The sequence below is a fragment of the Hyla sarda genome, chromosome 3 (genome assembly GCF_029499605.1).
Source record: "Hyla sarda isolate aHylSar1 chromosome 3, aHylSar1.hap1, whole genome shotgun sequence".
NCBI lineage: Eukaryota > Metazoa > Chordata > Amphibia > Anura > Hylidae > Hyla > Hyla sarda.
In genome coordinates, this window is record NC_079191.1 from 335,909,136 (window position 1) to 335,924,614 (window position 15,479).

The following is a 15,479-nucleotide window of genomic DNA, read 5'->3' on the forward strand; positions in this document are numbered from 1 at the left end:
AGATTTCCTGGGTAAAAACAGAGATTAGTTTTTGGATACCTTCAAAATATTTTTAAAAGGGTGCGGAAGAGCACCAATAGTAATTAATTGGCCCATCACTTTCAATACTTTGCTCGTATTTTTCTAATCCAGCCAAACCTCTCCGGAAAACAGCATCTTTAAAAAAGACCACTAGATTATGCTATTGAAAGACTTTGTGGGAGATTTATCAAAGTTGTCTATTTCCCACATAGATACCTTGGATATCTTCAACATATTTTTAAAAGGGGGCAGAAGAGCACCAATTGTAATTAATTGGCCCATCCCTTTCAAAACTTTGCTCATATTTTTCTAATCCAGCCAAACCTCTCTGCAAAACAGCATCTTTAAAAAAGACCACTAGGTTATGCTATGGAGAGACTTTGTGGGAGATTTATCAAAGTTGTCTATTTCCCACATCAATATAGACCAACCTACAGTGGGTTAGGCCGGTCTAATGTGCGCTTAATTTATCAAATGTCTCAGTGCTCTGGATAAATTCTGCGCACAGACTTCGGCATCTATGGTTTGTACAGTATTTAAACGCTTGTCATAAGAACATATATGAAAGGAGTAGAATTAGGGTTATTCTAAGAGATGGAATGTTTACTAAGATCTTACATGTTTACTCAGAGCCTGCTCCTCTATGGTAAACACCACATTTAAAACTCATACCAGGAGTGGGGTTCACACCCACGCGGATACATATCCATTGGATCTTAAGTCCAATGCCTTAACCACTCGTCCATCCTGGTGGACTGTTTGAGTTATTTTGCATCATTGTGACTAAGATTTATACTTTGAATGTAAAATAGTTGTTAGAGGATATTTGAAGTGGAAGATTACTTTGGTTATTACAGAAGATCAACTGGATGCCAAGATGATGCAAGTTACTCAGAGAAAATTCTTCTTTGGAACACTTTGGAGAATGCCAAGGTTAGAAGTCGTACCAGGAGTGGGGTTCGAACCCACGCGGATACATATCCATTGGATCTTAAGTCCAACGCCTCAACCACTCGGCCATCCTGGTGAACTGTTTGAGTTAATTTGCATCATGTGACTGAGATTTATACTTTGAATGTAAAATAGTTGTAAGAGGATATTTGAAGTCGAAAATTACTATGGTTATTACAAAAGATCAACTGGATGCCAAGATGATTCAAGTTAATGGGGTCAGTGCTACCGTCTTTTGTTGTGGCTCATTGATTCCATTTTATTCCTTTCATTAAGTGTTGTACACAAACATTCCACAAAGAACCACTGTTAACCACAGAGTTGTTTGGAAACATCATAGTATGGTCAGAGATTTCCTGGGTAAAAACAGAGATTAGTTTTTGGATACCTTCAAAATATTTTTAAAAGGGTGCGGAAGAGCACCAATAGTAATTAATTGGCCCATCACTTTCAATACTTTGCTCGTATTTTTCTAATCCAGCCAAACCTCTCCGGAAAACAGCATCTTTAAAAAAGACCACTAGATTATGCTATTGAAAGACTTTGTGGGAGATTTATCAAAGTTGTCTATTTCCCACATAGATACCTTGGATATCTTCAAAATATTTTTAAAAGGGGGCAGAAGAGCACCAATTGTAATTAATTGGCCCATCCCTTTCAAAACTTTGCTCATATTTTTCTAATCCAGCCAAACCTCTCTGCAAAACAGCATCTTTAAAAAAGACCACTAGGTTATGCTATGGAGAGACTTTGTGGGAGATTTATCAAAGTTGTCTATTTCCCACATCAATATAGACCAACCTACAGTGGGTTAGGCCGGTCTAATGTGCGCTTCATTTATCAAAAGTCTCAGTGCTCTGGATAAATTCTGCGCACAGACTTCGGCATCTATGGTTTGTACAGTATTTAAACGCTTGTCATAAGAACATATATGAAAGGAGTAGAATTAGGGTTATTCTAAGAGATGGAATGTTTACTAAGATCTTACATGTTTACTCAGAGCCTGCTCCTCAATGGTAAACACCACATTTAAAACTCATACCAGGAGTGGGGTTCACACCCACGCGGATACATATCCATTGGATCTTAAGTCCAATGCCTTAACCACTCGTCCATCCTGGTGGACTGTTTGAGTTATTTTGCATCATTGTGACTGAGATTTATACTTTGAATGTAAAATAGTTGTTAGAGGATATTTGAATTGGAAGATTACTTTGGTTATTACAGAAGATCAACTGGATGCCAAGATGATGCAAGTTACTCAGAGAACATTCTTCTTTGGAACACTTTGGAGAATGCCAAGGTTAAAACTCATACCAGGAGTGGGGTTCGAACCCACGCGGATACATATCCATTGGAACTTAAGTCCAACGCCTCAACCACTCGGTCATGCTGGTGACCTGTTTGAGTTAATTTGCATCATTGTGACTGAGATTTATACTTTGAATGTAAAATAGTTGTAAGAGGATATTTGAAGTCGAAGATTACTATGGTTATTACAGAAGATTAACTGGATGCCAAGATCATTCAAGTTAATGGGGTCAGTGCTACCGTCTTTTGTTGTGGCTCATTGATTCCATTTTATTCCTTTCATTAAGTGTTGTACACAAACATTCCACAAAGAACCACTGTTAACCACAGAGTTGTTTGGAAACATCATAGTATGGTCAGAGATTTCCTGGGTAAAAACAGAGATTAGTTTTTGGATACCTTCAAAATATTTTTAAAAGGGTGCGGAAGAGCACCAATAGTAATTTATTGGCCCATCACTTTCAATACTTTGCTCGTATTTTTCTAATCCAGCCAAACCTCTCCGGAAAACAGCATATTTAAAAAAGACCACTAGATTATGCTATTGAAAGACTTTGTGGGAGATTTATCAAAGTTGTCTATTTCCCACATAGATACCTTGGATATCTTCAAAATATTTTTAAAAGGGGGCAGAAGAGCACCAATTGTAATTAATTGGCCCATCCCTTTCAAAACTTTGCTCATATTTTTCTAATCCAGCCAAACCTCTCTGCAAAACAGCATCTTTAAAAAAGACCACTAGGTTATGCTATGGAGAGACTTTGTGGGAGATTTATCAAAGTTGTCTATTTCCCACATCAATATAGACCAACCTACATTGGGTTAGGCCGGTCTAATGTGAGCTTAATTTATCAAAAGTCTCAGTGCTCTGGATAAATTCTGCGCACAGACTTCGGCATCTATGGTTTGTACAGTATTTAAACGCTTGTCATAAGAACATATATGAAAGGAGTAGAATTAGGGTTATTCTAAGAGATGGAATGTTTACTAAGATCTTACATGTTTACTCAGAGCCTGCTCCTCTATGGTAAACACCACATTTAAAACTCATACCAGGAGTGGGGTTCACACCCACGCGGATACATATCCATTGGATCTTAAGTCCAATGCCTTAACCACTCGTCCATCCTGGTGGACTGTTTGAGTTATTTTGCTTCATTGTGACTGAGATTTATACTTTGAATGTAAAATAGTTGTTAGAGGATATTTGAAGTGGAAGATTACTTTGGTTATTACAGAAGATCAACTGGATGCCAAGATGATGCAAGTTACTCAGAGAACATTCTTCTTTGGAACACTTTGGAGAATGCCAAGGTTAAAACTCATACCAGGAGTGGGGTTCGAACCCACGCGGATACATATCCATTGGATCTTAAGTCCAACGCCTTAACCACTCGGCCATCCTGGTGAACTGTTTGAGTTAATTTGCATCATTGTGACTGAGATTTATACTTTGAATGTAAAATAGTTGTAAGAGGATAATTGAAGTCGAAGATTACTATGGTTATTACAGAAGATCAACTGGATGCCAAGATGATTCAAGTTAATGGGGTCAGTGCTACCGTCTTTTGTTGTGGCTCATTGATTCCATTTTATTCCTTTCATTAAGTGTTGTACACAAACATTCCACAAAGAACCACTGTTAACCACAGAGTTGTTTGGAAACATCATAGTATGGTCAGAGATTTCCTGGGTAAAAACAGAGATTAGTTTTTGGATACCTTCAAAATATTTTTAAAAGGGTGCGGAAGAGCACCAATAGTAATTTATTGGCCCATCACTTTCAATACTTTGCTCGTATTTTTCTAATCCAGCCAAACCTCTCCGGAAAACAGCATATTTAAAAAAGACCACTAGATTATGCTATTGAAAGACTTTGTGGGAGATTTATCAAAGTTGTCTATTTCCCACATAGATACCTTGGATATCTTCAAAATATTTTTAAAAGGGGGCAGAAGAGCACCAATTGTAATTAATTGGCCCATCCCTTTCAAAACTTTGCTCATATTTTTCTAATCCAGCCAAACCTCTCTGCAAAACAGCATCTTTAAAAAAGACCACTAGGTTATGCTATGGAGAGACTTTGTGGGAGATTTATCAAAGTTGTCTATTTCCCACATCAATATAGACCAACCTACATTGGGTTAGGCCGGTCTAATGTGAGCTTAATTTATCAAAAGTCTCAGTGCTCTGGATAAATTCTGCGCACAGACTTCGGCATCTATGGTTTGTACAGTATTTAAACGCTTGTCATAAGAACATATATGAAAGGAGTAGAATTAGGGTTATTCTAAGAGATGGAATGTTTACTAAGATCTTACATGTTTACTCAGAGCCTGCTCCTCTATGGTAAACACCACATTTAAAACTCATACCAGGAGTGGGGTTCACACCCACGCGGATACATATCCATTGGATCTTAAGTCCAATGCCTTAACCACTCGTCCATCCTGGTGGACTGTTTGAGTTATTTTGCTTCATTGTGACTGAGATTTATACTTTGAATGTAAAATAGTTGTTAGAGGATATTTGAAGTGGAAGATTACTTTGGTTATTACAGAAGATCAACTGGATGCCAAGATGATGCAAGTTACTCAGAGAACATTCTTCTTTGGAACACTTTGGAGAATGCCAAGGTTAAAACTCATACCAGGAGTGGGGTTCGAACCCACGCGGATACATATCCATTGGATCTTAAGTCCAACGCCTTAACCACTCGGCCATCCTGGTGAACTGTTTGAGTTAATTTGCATCATTGTGACTGAGATTTATACTTTGAATGTAAAATAGTTGTAAGAGGATAATTGAAGTCGAAGATTACTATGGTTATTACAGAAGATCAACTGGATGCCAAGATGATTCAAGTTAATGGGGTCAGTGCTACCGTCTTTTGTTGTGGCTCATTGATTCCATTTTATTCCTTTCATTAAGTGTTGTACACAAACATTCCACAAAGAACCACTGTTAACCACAGAGTTGTTTGGAAACATCATAGTATGGTCAGAGATTTCCTGGGTAAAAACAGAGATTAGTTTTTGGGTACCTTCAAAATATTTTTAAAAGGGTGCGGAAGAGCAACAATAGTAATAAATTGGCCCATCCCTTTCAAAACTTTGCTCATATTTTTCTAATCCAGCCAAACCTCTCCGGAAAACAGCATCTTTAAAAAAGACCACTAGGTTATGCTATGGAGAGACTTTGTGGGAGATCTATCAAAGTTGTCTATTTCCCACATCAATATAGACCAACCTACAGTGGGTTAGGCCGGTCTAATGTGCGCTTAATTTATCAAAAGTCTCAGTGCTCTGGATAAATTCTGCGCACAGACTTCGGCATCTATGGTTTGTACAGTATTTAAACGCTTGTCATAAGAACATATATGAAAGGAGTAGAATTAGGGTTATTCTAAGAGATGGAATGTTTACTAAGATCTTACATGTTTACTCAGAGCCTGCTCCTCTATGGTAAACACCACATTTAAAACTCATACCAGGAGTGGGGTTCACACCCACGCGGATACATATCCATTGGATCTTAAGTCCAATGCCTTAACCACTCGTCCATCCTGGTGGACTGTTTGAGTTATTTTGCATCATTGTGACTGAGATTTATACTTTGAATGTAAAATAGTTGTAAGAGGATATTTGAAGTCGAAGATTACTATGGTTATTACAGAAGATCAACTGGATGCCAAGATGATTCAAGTTAATGGGGTCAGTGCTACCGTCTTTTGTTGTGGCTCATTGATTCCATTTTATTCCTTTCATTAAGTGTTGTACACAAACATTCCACAAAGAACCACTGTTAACCACAGAGTTGTTTGGAAACATCATAGTATGGTCAGAGATTTCCTGGGTAAAAACAGAGATTAGTTTTTGGGTAGCTTCAAAATATTTTTAAAAGGGTGCGGAAGAGCACCAATAGTAATTAATTGGCCCATCACTTTCAATACTTTGCTCGTATTTTTCTAATCCAGCCAAACCTCTCCGGAAAACAGCATCTTTAAAAAAGACCACTAGATTATGCTATTGAAAGACTTTGTGGGAGATTTATCAAAGTTGTCTATTTCCCACATAGATACCTTGGATATCTTCAACATATTTTTAAAAGGGGGCAGAAGAGCACCAATTGTAATTAATTGGCCCATCCCTTTCAAAACTTTGCTCATATTTTTCTAATCCAGCCAAACCTCTCTGCAAAACAGCATCTTTAAAAAAGACCACTAGGTTATGCTATGGAGAGACTTTGTGGGAGATTTATCAAAGTTGTCTATTTCCCACATCAATATAGACCAACCTACAGTGGGTTAGGCCGGTCTAATGTGCGCTTCATTTATCAAAAGTCTCAGTGCTCTGGATAAATTCTGCGCACAGACTTCGGCATCTATGGTTTGTACAGTATTTAAACGCTTGTCATAAGAACATATATGAAAGGAGTAGAATTAGGGTTATTCTAAGAGATGGAATGTTTACTAAGATCTTACATGTTTACTCAGAGCCTGCTCCTCTATGGTAAACACCACATTTAAAACTCATACCAGGAGTGGGGTTCGAACCCACGCGGATACATATCCATTGGATCTTAAGTCCAACGCCTTAACCACTCGGCCATCCTGGTGGACTGTTTGAATTATTTTGCATCATTGTGACTGAGATTTATACTTTGAATGTAAAATAGTTGTTAGAGGATATTTGAAGTGGAAGATTACTTTGGTTATTACAGAAGATCCACTGGATGCCAAGATGATGCAAGTTACTCAGAGAACATTCTTCTTTGGAACACTTTGGAGAATGCCAAGGTTAAAAGTCATACCAGGAGTGGGGTTCGAACCCACGCGGATACATATCCATTGGATCTTAAGTCCAACGCCTTAACCACTCGGCCATCCTGGTGAACTGTTTGAGTAAATTTGCATCATTGTGACTGAGATTTATACTTTGAATGTAAAATAGTTGTAAGAGGATAATTGAAGTCGAAGATTACTATGGTTATTACAGAAGATCAACTGGATGCCAAGATGATTCAAGTTAATGGGGTCAGTGCTACCGTCTTTTGTTGTGGCTCATTGATTCCATTTTATTCCTTTCATTAAGTGTTGTACACAAACATTCCACAAAGAACCACTGTTAACCACAGAGTTGTTTGGAAACATCATAGTATGGTCAGAGATTTCCTGGGTAAAAACAGAGATTAGTTTTTGGGTACCTTCAAAATATTTTTAAAAGGGTGCGGAAGAGCAACAATAGTAATAAATTGGCCCATCCCTTTCAAAACTTTGCTCATATTTTTCTAATCCAGCCAAACCTCTCCGGAAAACAGCATCTTTAAAAAAGACCACTAGGTTATGCTATGGAGAGACTTTGTGGGAGATCTATCAAAGTTGTCTATTTCCCACATCAATATAGACCAACCTACAGTGGGTTAGGCCGGTCTAATGTGCGCTTAATTTATCAAATGTCTCAGTGCTCTGGATAAATTCTGCGCACAGACTTCGGCATCTATGGTTTGTACAGTATTTAAACGCTTGTCATAAGAACATATATGAAAGGAGTAGAATTAGGGTTATTCTAAGAGATGGAATGTTTACTAAGATCTTACATGTTTACTCAGAGCCTGCTCCTCTATGGTAAACACCACATTTAAAACTCATACCAGGAGTGGGGTTCACACCCATGCGGATACATATCCATTGGATCTTAAGTCCAATGCCTTAACCACTCGTCCATCCTGGTGGACTGTTTGAGTTATTTTGCATCATTGTGACTAAGATTTATACTTTGAATGTAAAATAGTTGTTAGAGGATATTTGAAGTGGAAGATTACTTTGGTTATTACAGAAGATCAACTGGATGCCAAGATGATGCAAGTTACTCAGAGAAAATTCTTCTTTGGAACACTTTGGAGAATGCCAAGGTTAAAAGTCGTACCAGGAGTGGGGTTCGAACCCACGCGGATACATATCCATTGGATCTTAAGTCCAACGCCTTAACCACTCGGCCATCCTGGTGAACTGTTTGAGTTAATTTGCATCATGTGACTGAGATTTATACTTTGAATGTAAAATAGTTGTAAGAGGATATTTGAAGTCGAAGATTACTATGGTTATTACAAAAGATCAACTGGATGCCAAGATGATTCAAGTTAATGGGGTCAGTGCTACCGTCTTTTGTTGTGGCTCATTGATTCCATTTTATTCCTTTCATTAAGTGTTGTACACAAACATTCCACAAAGAACCACTGTTAACCACAGAGTTGTTTGGAAACATCATAGTATGGTCAGAGATTTCCTGGGTAAAAACAGAGATTAGTTTTTGGATACCTTCAAAATATTTTTAAAAGGGTGCGGAAGAGCACCAATAGTAATTAATTGGCCCATCACTTTCAATACTTTGCTCGTATTTTTCTAATCCAGCCAAACCTCTCCGGAAAACAGCATCTTTAAAAAAGACCACTAGATTATGCTATTGAAAGACTTTGTGGGAGATTTATCAAAGTTGTCTATTTCCCACATAGATACCTTGGATATCTTCAAAATATTTTTAAAAGGGGGCAGAAGAGCACCAATTGTAATTAATTGGCCCATCCCTTTCAAAACTTTGCTCATATTTTTCTAATCCAGCCAAACCTCTCTGCAAAACAGCATCTTTAAAAAAGACCACTAGGTTATGCTATGGAGAGACTTTGTGGGAGATTTATCAAAGTTGTCTATTTCCCACATCAATATAGACCAACCTACAGTGGGTTAGGCCGGTCTAATGTGCGCTTAATTTATCAAAAGTCTCAGTGCTCTGGATAAATTCTGCGCACAGACTTCGGCATCTATGGTTTGTACAGTATTTAAACGCTTGTCATAAGAACATATATGAAAGGAGTAGAATTAGGGTTATTCTAAGAGATGGAATGTTTACTAAGATCTTACATGTTTACTCAGAGCCTGCTCCTCTATGGTAAACACCACATTTAAAACTCATACCAGGAGTGGGGTTCGCACCCACACGGATACATATCCATTGGATCTTAAGTCCAATGCCTTAACCACTCGGCCATCCTGGTGGACTGTTTGAGTTATTTTGCATCATTGTGACTGAGATTTATACTTTGAATGTAAAATAGTTGTTAGAGGATATTTGAAGTGGAAGATTACTTTGGTTATTACAGAAGATCAACTGGATGCCAAGATGATGCAAGTTACTCAGAGAACATTCTTCTTTGGAACACTTTGGAGAATGCCAAGGTTAAAACTCATACCAGGAGTGGGGTTCGAACCCACGCGGATACATATCCATTGGATCTTAAGTCCAACGCCTTAACCACTCGGCCATCCTGGTGAACTGTTTGAGTTAATTTGCATCATTGTGACTGAGATTTATACTTTGCATGTAAAATAGTTGTAAGAGGATAATTGAAGTCGAAGATTACTATGGTTATTACAGAAGATCAACTGGATGCCAAGATGATTCAAGTTAATGGGGTCAGTGCTACCGTCTTTTGTTGTGGCTCATTGATTCCATTTTATTCCTTTCATTAAGTGTTGTACACAAACATTCCACAAAGAACCACTGTTAACCACAGAGTTGTTTGGAAACATCATAGTATGGTCAGAGATTTCCTGGGTAAAAACAGAGATTAGTTTTTGGGTACCTTCAAAATATTTTTAAAAGGGTGCGGAAGAGCAACAATAGTAATTAATTGGCCCATCCCTTTCAAAACTTTGCTCATATTTTTCTAATCCAGCCAAACCTCTCCGGAAAACAGCATCTTTAAAAAAGACCACTAGGTTATGCTATGGAGAGACTTTGTGGGAGATTTATCAAAGTTGTCTATTTCCCACATCAATATAGACCAACCTACAGTGGGTTAGGCCGGTCTAATGTGAGCTTAATTTATCAAAAGTCTCAGTGCTCTGGATAAATTCTGTGCACAGACTTCGGCATCTATGGTTTGTACAGTATTTAAACGCTTGTCATAAGAACATATATGAAAGGAGTAGAATTAGGGTTATTCTAAGAGATGGAATGTTTACTAAGATCTTACATGTTTACTCAGAGCCTGCTCCTCTATGGTAAACACCACATTTAAAACTCATACCAGGAGTGGGGTTCACACCCACGCGGATACATATCCATTGGATCTTAAGTCCAATGCCTTAACCACTCGTCCATCCTGGTGGACTGTTTGAGTTATTTTGCATCATTGTGACTGAGATTTATACTTTGAATGTAAAATAGTTGTTAGAGGATATTTGAAGTGGAAGATTACTTTGGTTATTACAGAAGATCAACTGGATGCCAAGATGATGCAAGTTACTCAGAGAACATTCTTCTTTGGAACACTTTGGAGAATGCCAAGGTTATAAGTTGTACCAGGAGTGGGGTTCGAACCCACGCGGATACATATCCATTGGATCTTAAGTCCAACGCCTTAACCACTCGGCCATCCTGGTGAACTGTTTGAGTTAATTTGCATCATGTGACTGAGATTTATACTTTGAATGTAAAATAGTTGTAAGAGGATATTTGAAGTCGAAGATTACTATGGTTATTACAAAAGATCAACTGGATGCCAAGATGATTCAAGTTAATGGGGTCAGTGCTACCGTCTTTTGTTGTGGCTCATTGATTCCATTTTATTCCTTTCATTAAGTGTTGTACACAAACATTCCACAAAGAACCACTGTTAACCACAGAGTTGTTTGGAAACATCATAGTATGGTCAGAGATTTCCTGGGTAAAAACAGAGATTAGTTTTTGGATACCTTCAAAATATTTTTAAAAGGGTGCGGAAGAGCACCAATAGTAATTAATTGGCCCATCACTTTCAATACTTTGCTCGTATTTTTCTAATCCAGCCAAACCTGTCCGGAAAACAGCATCTTTAAAAAAGACCACTAGGTTATGCTATGGAGAGACTTTGTGGGAGATCTATCAAAGTTGTCTATTTCCCACATCAATATAGACCAACCTACAGTGGGTTAGGCCGGTCTAATGTGCGCTTAATTTATCAAAAGTCTCAGTGCTCTGGATAAATTCTGCGCACAGACTTCGGCATCTATGGTTTGTACAGTATTTAAACGCTTGTCATAAGAACATATATGAAAGGAGTAGAATTAGGGTTATTCTAAGAGATGGAATGTTTACTAAGATCTTACATGTTTACTCAGAGCATGCTCCTCTATGGTAAACACCACATTTAAAACTCATACCAGGAGTGGGGTTCACACCCACGCGGATACATATCCATTGGATCTTAAGTCCAATGCCTTAACCACTCGGCCATCCTGGTGGACTGTTTGAGTTATTTTGCACCATTGTGACTGAGATTTATACTTTGAATGTAAAATAGTTGTTAGAGGATATTTGAAGTGGAAGATTACTTTGGTTATTACAGAAGATCCACTGGATGCCAAGATGATGCAAGTTACTCAGAGAACATTCTTCTTTGGAACACTTTGGAGAATGCCAAGGATAAAACTCATACCAGGAGCGGGGTTCGAACCCACGCGGATACATATCCATTGGATCTTAAGTCCAACGCCTTAACCACTCGGCCATCCTGGTAAACTGTTTGAGTTAATTTGCATCATTGTGACTGAGATTTATACTTTGAATGTAAAATAGTTGTAAGAGGATATTTGAAGTCGAAGATTACTATGGTTATTACAGAAGATCAACTGGATGCCAAGATGATTCAAGTTAATGGGGTCAGTGCTACCGTCTTTTGTTGTGGCTCATTGATTCCATTTTATTCCTTTCATTAAGTGTTGTACACAAACATTCCACAAAGAACCACTGTTAACCACAGAGTTGTTTGGAAACATCATAGTATGGTCAGAGATTTCCTGGGTAAAAACAGAGATTAGTTTTTGGATACCTTCAAAATATTTTTAAAAGGGTGCGAAAGAGCACCAATAGTAATTAATTGGCCCATCACTTTCAATACTTTGCTCGTATTTTTCTAATCCAGCCAAACCTCTCCGGAAAACAGCATCTTTAAAAAAGACCACTAGATTATGCTATTGAAAGACTTTGTGGGAGATTTATCAAAGTTGTCTATTTCCCACATAGATACCTTGGATATCTTCAAAATATTTTTAAAAGGGGGCAGAAGAGCACCAATTGTAATTAATTGGCCCATCCCTTTCAAAACTTTGCTCATATTTTTCTAATCCAGCCAAACCTCTCCGGAAAACAGCATCTTTAAAAAAGACCACTAGATTATGCTATTGAAAGACTTTGTGGGAGATTTATCAAAGTTGTCTATTTCCCACATCAATATAGACCAACCTACAGTGGGTTAGGCCGGTCTAATGTGCGCTTCATTTATCAAAAGTCTCAGTGCTCTGGATAAATTCTGCGCACAGACTTCGGCATCTATGGTTTGTACAGTATTTAAACGCTTGTCATAAGAACATATATGAAAGGAGTAGAATTAGGGTTATTCTAAGAGATGGAATGTTTACTAAGATCTTACATGTTTACTCAGAGCCTGCTCCTCAATGGTAAACACCACATTTAAAACTCATACCAGGAGTGGGGTTCCCACCCATGCGGATACATATCCATTGGATCTTAAGTCCAATGCCTTAACCACTCGTCCATCCTGGTGGACTGTTTGAGTTATTTTGCATCATTGTGACTGAGATTTATACTTTGAATGTAAAATAGTTGTTAGAGGATATTTGAAGTGGAAGATTACTTTGGTTATTACAGAAGATCAACTGGATGCCAAGATGATGCAAGTTACTCAGAGAACATTCTTCTTTGGAACACTTTGGAGAATGCCAAGGTTAAAACTCATACCAGGAGTGGGGTTCGAACCCACGCGGATACATATCCATTGGAACTTAAGTCCAACGCCTCAACCACTCGGTCATGCTGGTGACCTGTTTGAGTTAATTTGCATCATTGTGACTGAGATTTATACTTTGAATATAAAATTGTTGTAAGAGGATATTTGAAGTCGAAGATTACTATGGTTATTACAGAAGATTAACTGGATGCCAAGATCATTCAAGTTAATGGGGTCAGTGCTACCGTCTTTTGTTGTGGCTCATTGATTCCATTTTATTCCTTTCATTAAGTGTTGTACACAAACATTCCACAAAGAACCACTGTTAACCACAGAGTTGTTTGGAAACATCATAGTATGGTCAGAGATTTCGTGGGTAAAAACAGAGATTAGTTTTTGGATACCTTCAAAATATTTTTAAAAGGGTGCGGAAGAGCACCAATAGTAATTAATTGGCCCATCCCTTTCAAAACTTTGCTCATATTTTTCTAATCAAGCCAAACCTCTCTGGAAAACAGCATCTTTAAAAAAGACCACTATGGAGAGACTTTGTGGGAGATTTATCAAAGTTGTCTATTTCCCACATCAATATAGACCAACCTACAGTGGGTTAGGCCGGTCTAATGTGCGCTTCATTTATCAAAAGTCTCAGTGCTCTGGATAAATTCTGTGCACAGACTTCGGCATCTATGGTTTGTACAGTATTTAAACGCTTGTCATAAGAACATATATGAAAGGAGTAGAATTAGGGTTATTCTAAGAGATGGAATGTTTACTAAGATCTTACATGTTTACTCAGAGCCTGCTCCTCTATGGTAAACACCACATTTAAAACTCATACCAGGAGTGGGGTTCGAACCCACGCTAATACATATCCAATGGATCTTAAGTCAAATGCCTTAACCACTCGTCCATCCTGGTGGACTGTTTGAGTTATTTTGCATCATTGTGACTGAGATTTATACTTTGAATGTAAAATAGTTGTTAGAGGATATTTGAAGTGGAAGATTACTTTGGTTATTACAGAAGATCAACTGGATGCCAAGATGATGCAAGTTACTCAGAGAACATTCTTCTTTGGAACACTTTGGAGAATGCCAAGGTTAAAACTCATACCAGGAGTGGGGTTCAAACCCACGCGGATACATATCCATTGGATCTTAAGTCCAACGCCTTAACCACTCGGCCATCCTGGTGAACTGTTTGAGCTAATTTGCATCATTGTGACTGAGATGTATACTTTGAATGTAAAATAGTTGTAAGAGGATATTTGAAGTCGAAGATTACTATGGTTATTACAGAAGATCAACTGGATGCCAAGATGATTCAAGTTAATGGGGTCAGTGCTACCGTCTTTTGTTGTGGCTCATTGATTCCATTTTATTCCTTTCATTAAGTGTTGTACACAAACATTCCACAAAGAACCACTGTTAACCACAGAGTTGTTTGGAAACATCATAGTATGGTCAGAGATTTCCTGGGTAAAAACAGAGATTAGTTTTTGGATACCTTCAAAATATTTTTAAAAGGGTGCGGAAGAGCACCAATAGTAATTAATTGGCCCATCCCTTTCAATACTTTGCTCATATTTTTCTAATCAAGCCAAACCTCTCTGGAAAACAGCATCTTTAAAAAAGACCACTAGATTATGCTATTGAAAGACTTTGTGGGAGATTTATCAAAGTTGTCTATTTCCCACATAGATACCTTGGATATCTTCAACATATTTTTAAAAGGGGGCAGAAGAGCACCAATTGTAATTAATTGGCCCATCCCTTTCAAAACTTTGCTCATATTTTTCTAATCCAGCCAAACCTCTCTGCAAAACAGCATCTTTAAAAAAGACCACTAGGTTATGCTATGGAGAGACTTTGTGGGAGATTTATCAAAGTTGTCTATTTCCCACATCAATATAGACCAACCTACAGTGGGTTAGGCCGGTCTAATGTGCGCTTAATTTATCAAATGTCTCAGTGCTCTGGATAAATTCTGCGCACAGACTTCGGCATCTATGGTTTGTACAGTATTTAAACGCTTGTCATAAGAACATATATGAAAGGAGTAGAATTAGGGTTATTCTAAGAGATGGAATGTTTACTAAGATCTTACATGTTTACTCAGAGCCTGCTCCTCTATGGTAAACACCACATTTAAAACTCATACCAGGAGTGGGGTTCACACCCACGCGGATACATATCCATTGGATCTTAAGTCCAATGCCTTAACCACTCGTCCATCCTGGTGGACTGTTTGAGTTATTTTGCATCATTGTGACTAAGATTTATACTTTGAATGTAAAATAGTTGTTAGAGGATATTTGAAGTGGAAGATTACTTTGGTTATTACAGAAGATCAACTGGATGCCAAGATGATGCAAGTTACTCAGAGAAAATTCTTCTTTGGAACGC

The 15,479-nt window shown here is 37.9% G+C and overlaps 21 non-coding genes across 21 annotated transcripts; all 21 read right to left on the reverse strand.

Annotated features, from left to right (window-relative positions):
* Positions 1 to 690: 690 nt before the first annotated feature.
* Positions 691 to 773, reverse strand: TRNAL-UAA (transfer RNA leucine (anticodon UAA)). The gene has a single exon. It is a non-coding gene; the product is annotated as a tRNA-Leu (tRNA).
* Positions 774 to 965: 192 nt separating this feature from the next.
* On the reverse strand, positions 966 to 1,048 carry TRNAL-UAA (transfer RNA leucine (anticodon UAA)). Its single transcript has one exon. It is a non-coding gene; the product is annotated as a tRNA-Leu (tRNA).
* Positions 1,049 to 2,011: 963 nt separating this feature from the next.
* On the reverse strand, positions 2,012 to 2,094 carry TRNAL-UAA (transfer RNA leucine (anticodon UAA)). The gene has a single exon. It is a non-coding gene; the product is annotated as a tRNA-Leu (tRNA).
* Positions 2,095 to 2,286: 192 nt separating this feature from the next.
* On the reverse strand, positions 2,287 to 2,369 carry TRNAL-UAA (transfer RNA leucine (anticodon UAA)). Its single transcript has one exon. It is a non-coding gene; the product is annotated as a tRNA-Leu (tRNA).
* A 964-nt stretch (positions 2,370 to 3,333) lies between these two features.
* On the reverse strand, positions 3,334 to 3,416 carry TRNAL-UAA (transfer RNA leucine (anticodon UAA)). The gene has a single exon. It is a non-coding gene; the product is annotated as a tRNA-Leu (tRNA).
* A 192-nt stretch (positions 3,417 to 3,608) lies between these two features.
* Positions 3,609 to 3,691, reverse strand: TRNAL-UAA (transfer RNA leucine (anticodon UAA)). The gene has a single exon. It is a non-coding gene; the product is annotated as a tRNA-Leu (tRNA).
* A 964-nt stretch (positions 3,692 to 4,655) lies between these two features.
* TRNAL-UAA (transfer RNA leucine (anticodon UAA)) lies at positions 4,656 to 4,738 on the reverse strand. Its single transcript has one exon. It is a non-coding gene; the product is annotated as a tRNA-Leu (tRNA).
* A 192-nt stretch (positions 4,739 to 4,930) lies between these two features.
* TRNAL-UAA (transfer RNA leucine (anticodon UAA)) lies at positions 4,931 to 5,013 on the reverse strand. The gene has a single exon. It is a non-coding gene; the product is annotated as a tRNA-Leu (tRNA).
* A 757-nt stretch (positions 5,014 to 5,770) lies between these two features.
* TRNAL-UAA (transfer RNA leucine (anticodon UAA)) lies at positions 5,771 to 5,853 on the reverse strand. The gene has a single exon. It is a non-coding gene; the product is annotated as a tRNA-Leu (tRNA).
* A 964-nt stretch (positions 5,854 to 6,817) lies between these two features.
* Positions 6,818 to 6,900, reverse strand: TRNAL-UAA (transfer RNA leucine (anticodon UAA)). The gene has a single exon. It is a non-coding gene; the product is annotated as a tRNA-Leu (tRNA).
* A 192-nt stretch (positions 6,901 to 7,092) lies between these two features.
* On the reverse strand, positions 7,093 to 7,175 carry TRNAL-UAA (transfer RNA leucine (anticodon UAA)). The gene has a single exon. It is a non-coding gene; the product is annotated as a tRNA-Leu (tRNA).
* A 1,032-nt stretch (positions 7,176 to 8,207) lies between these two features.
* On the reverse strand, positions 8,208 to 8,290 carry TRNAL-UAA (transfer RNA leucine (anticodon UAA)). Its single transcript has one exon. It is a non-coding gene; the product is annotated as a tRNA-Leu (tRNA).
* Positions 8,291 to 9,253: 963 nt separating this feature from the next.
* TRNAL-UAA (transfer RNA leucine (anticodon UAA)) lies at positions 9,254 to 9,336 on the reverse strand. The gene has a single exon. It is a non-coding gene; the product is annotated as a tRNA-Leu (tRNA).
* Positions 9,337 to 9,528: 192 nt separating this feature from the next.
* Positions 9,529 to 9,611, reverse strand: TRNAL-UAA (transfer RNA leucine (anticodon UAA)). The gene has a single exon. It is a non-coding gene; the product is annotated as a tRNA-Leu (tRNA).
* Positions 9,612 to 10,368: 757 nt separating this feature from the next.
* Positions 10,369 to 10,451, reverse strand: TRNAL-UAA (transfer RNA leucine (anticodon UAA)). The gene has a single exon. It is a non-coding gene; the product is annotated as a tRNA-Leu (tRNA).
* Positions 10,452 to 10,643: 192 nt separating this feature from the next.
* TRNAL-UAA (transfer RNA leucine (anticodon UAA)) lies at positions 10,644 to 10,726 on the reverse strand. The gene has a single exon. It is a non-coding gene; the product is annotated as a tRNA-Leu (tRNA).
* Positions 10,727 to 11,482: 756 nt separating this feature from the next.
* TRNAL-UAA (transfer RNA leucine (anticodon UAA)) lies at positions 11,483 to 11,565 on the reverse strand. The gene has a single exon. It is a non-coding gene; the product is annotated as a tRNA-Leu (tRNA).
* Positions 11,566 to 11,757: 192 nt separating this feature from the next.
* Positions 11,758 to 11,840, reverse strand: TRNAL-UAA (transfer RNA leucine (anticodon UAA)). The gene has a single exon. It is a non-coding gene; the product is annotated as a tRNA-Leu (tRNA).
* Positions 11,841 to 13,079: 1,239 nt separating this feature from the next.
* On the reverse strand, positions 13,080 to 13,162 carry TRNAL-UAA (transfer RNA leucine (anticodon UAA)). The gene has a single exon. It is a non-coding gene; the product is annotated as a tRNA-Leu (tRNA).
* A 1,022-nt stretch (positions 13,163 to 14,184) lies between these two features.
* On the reverse strand, positions 14,185 to 14,267 carry TRNAL-UAA (transfer RNA leucine (anticodon UAA)). The gene has a single exon. It is a non-coding gene; the product is annotated as a tRNA-Leu (tRNA).
* A 964-nt stretch (positions 14,268 to 15,231) lies between these two features.
* Positions 15,232 to 15,314, reverse strand: TRNAL-UAA (transfer RNA leucine (anticodon UAA)). Its single transcript has one exon. It is a non-coding gene; the product is annotated as a tRNA-Leu (tRNA).
* Positions 15,315 to 15,479: the final 165 nt, after the last annotated feature.